Raw genomic sequence first — 3,488 nt, 5'->3', positions numbered from 1 at the left:
AGGCTGCACTTCCATATATACCTCTTATATGAAAAACTTTGAAGCAATGATACTGCCGGCATTTATAGGTAAGAACCTGCGTTATGAAAATGTTGAACCAACATGAAACCTGAAAACCTTAAATACAACATACGTGTGGTGTGTGTGTCGGGGGGGGGCTACTAATTATTCAGTCATTCAGCCCACATCACCTCACATCAAGCCAATAGAGTTGCCTTCTGTACAGTTGGATTAGCTGATAACATCCAAATTCCCTGCAGTATTAATTTGGATTTAAAATGAAAAAGAGGAGAACATGGAACACTTTGCGTGCCATTCGCATTAATTCTGTTTTTTAAAGGTGATTATCCTAGAAAGAAAACTTGAACAGGACCACTTTTGAGAACCATCTATGTGCTGTGATGACTTTGCGCCCTGTTCCTGCCACACATTATTCTGACACCACGTAATATTAGCCTATATTACATTTTATTGACTTTTGTGACTTTATCAATTATATGTCCAATGAAAATTGTTGTGCTCATGGTATATCAAGTTTCTAGTTCTAGGTATAATAACAGAAACATTACGACCCCTTTTAAATCAATTATACCCAGACTTTAAATTCCCTGGACAAATAATATGCAATCACATAGCTTCATTGTTAACTATATACCTGCGATATAGTAAGCTCATTAATACAATCGCGGAAATTTATAGAATAAACTCAACTCACAAGACTGTGAGCTCTTATATTTTATTCTGCATCAATTGTGTGATTACTGTTTTCATATATCCCATTAAACAAATCCCCTATTTAAATCCAAAACCCCACTACACATTTCACGCACGAATAGGGCCTAAACCAAATGTATTAGCCAACTCCCTCTTTATATTATTGTCCTTCGCATGAGTATTGAACGTGATGTTGCTCAATTTTATCGTGATTGCCGATCACTACTGAATAAATTAGCCCCTCCATCCCCTCTAACTCGCAACCATTCCTACACCACCACCAACCCTTACTGTTATTAAAGTTTCCAGTCTTCAAATGTGTTTCAACCATTACTCCATAACCCTTTCGTAACCATAACACTAGAGAAACGGGGGGGGGGGCTGGAAGAAGCCACTTTAGCATGACCGACTGACAGAGAGGAGGTCATGAACAGCGCGAGGAGGGATGCTCTTTTCCTCCAGATGTGTCAGCTGCCTCTCAATAATAAACAATGCAATGCAATCACGCACCATAGGCTACATCAGCAGCAGCATCCAAGGACCCGCTGACATCTATCCCAAGCATTCTGGTAACATGAATATTCATGAAGCTGATGGGTTGCCATAGGAGCCAACGTGGTCTCAGAGCATTTCTTGTTACTCTGTAGTCGACATAAATCAGAGACACTCCATTTAGTATGATATGTTACCTTTCGTATGGTATGTATTAATTTGTGATGTCCATCATCCATGTTGTATGATATGTTACAAATTACTATGATATGTTACGATATCGTATAATATGTTACAAATTTGCAAAAGGTATGATATGTTACGAATTCCAATTTGTTGTGGCTAATGTTAGCTAGGTGTCTAACGCTAGCTAGCATTAGGGGATAAGGTTAGGAGTTAATGTTAGGAGAAGGGTTAAGGTTAGGGGAAGGGTTAGCTACAGTCCTTGACTTGGGCAGTAGCTCACTGGAGCTGATCGGCACCTTAAATGTTCTACTGCTTGAGCTCATGTTCATTTTCTAGAATATTAGCTCAAAAGTATTGTGGAGCTCTTGCACCTTAATATAAACAGTACAGGTGTTGTGCCGAAAAGCTCCCCCCTTCGCACGAACGCGCACGCACTCAATTCTTCATTGCTGCGACTTGCATGCTAGTTGAGATTTCTGATCACGTTTTAGGCTGCGTTTCATTTGATGTTTTATGTCGGTTTGATCGCGGGGGAGGCTCTAGTAATGTCTGTAGTTTTCAGTTTGGCTATTTGTTTCAAGTGTATTAGTCAAAAAAGAAATCTCTTTGCCAAAATTCATCTCTCCCATGTCTTATTCGACAAGTAGTTGTTCTGAAATGTTTATTGCTTGCCTACATTTTACTCCCTCCTCTATGTTTAATATAACACACATACATTAATTATTAATTTTGGTTGCCTATCCTGACGTGAACTTTGTTCTATAGAAAGTATTTGACTCTAGCCACAAAATGAAGGAAATTAGAGGGGGGGGGGGGTCGGCAAGGCCATTTTCTTGCCAGCCGAAATTCTCCCCCCCTTCTATCTTGGGAATGATCTGAACATATATGTTAATAAAAGTACAGCATTTTAAAACACTTTATTGATTACCATATGGAGATTCATAACAGAGGGGAATCTGAGAATGCAGGGATTTTAGCAGGGTGTGAGTTGAAGGAGTCCAATCTGGAGCTGACAAGGGCTGGAATGTAAATGACGAGATCATCTGGGATGATCTAACATCTGAGAATGGGCAGGCATTCCCTCGGATGAAGAGCATCTCTGTCTTGCTGATTATGGGCTGTCATCCAGGTGGAAATGTMACCTGCATATCTGATGTAGGAAAAGAGATGAGATCAGTTGAGTGTCCTATGAATATGTATATGTACTTTTTCTATTATTATTATCATTATTGTGTTTTGTGGTTGAGGGTTAGGGGGAGGTTGATGGGGATGTTGGAGGTGCCCTATTGAGGGCGAAGGGACCTATTCTGGAGGGGATTCTTCATGGAGGCACATTCAGTCAGTTTTGTTTATTATATATATATATATTATGTATTTATTTTTGTCATTTTTTTTCTATTATTATAACAGTTTACTGTGATTATGTATATGCACTCATGTTGACTTATAACTTCCTTTTTCGCCCAGAGTACACATTTTTTATTTATTATTGTTATTATTACTGTACCTACGTTCTTAAAAACTAAAACAGAAAAAGTCTAAAAAAAATTAGGAAAAGCCATAAGAGGGAAAAGCACGATGGGATGGAGGGTTGAGGGCTGGGTAGAGAGAACATTAGAGGGCTCTGAAAACTATTATTGCTGAAATAACCACTTCCTTTTGTGACTAGAGTCTAATACTTCCTGTGGCACACATCAGAGGGCATGATAGGTCACCAAAAAAATGATTCTGAAGTGTGCCAGTCCTTGCAGTCCCAAGATAGAAGGGGGGAAGAATTTCTGCAGGCAAGAAAATGGCCTTACCCCCCCACCCCTTCTAATTTCCTTAATTTTGTGGCTAGAGTCAAATACTTTCTGTGGCACACATCAGTCAAATACTTTCTATAGAACACACTACACGTCAGGATAGGCAACCGAAGGTAATAATTAATGTATGTGTGTTATATTAAACATATAGGAGGGTAGTAAAATGTAGGCAAGCAATAAACATTTCAGAACAACTACTAGTCGAAAAAGACATGGGAGAGATGATGAATTTTGGCAAAGAGATTTMTTTWTWGACTAATACACTTGAAACAAATAGCCAAACTGAAAACT

The 3,488-nt window shown here is 38.8% G+C and overlaps 1 pseudogene; it reads right to left on the bottom strand.

Annotated features, from left to right (window-relative positions):
- LOC139028874 (potassium/sodium hyperpolarization-activated cyclic nucleotide-gated channel 2-like) overlaps positions 1-2,540 on the bottom strand; it is a 109,083-nt pseudogene extending 106,543 nt beyond the window's left edge.
- Positions 2,541-3,488: the final 948 nt, after the last annotated feature.

The sequence above is a fragment of the Salvelinus sp. IW2-2015 genome, linkage group LG15, assembly GCF_002910315.2.
Source record: "Salvelinus sp. IW2-2015 linkage group LG15, ASM291031v2, whole genome shotgun sequence".
NCBI classification, from domain to species: domain Eukaryota; kingdom Metazoa; phylum Chordata; class Actinopteri; order Salmoniformes; family Salmonidae; genus Salvelinus; species Salvelinus sp. IW2-2015.
The sequence above is the reverse complement of the archived record's forward strand: the minus strand, read 5'-3'. Positions and strand labels throughout refer to the sequence as shown.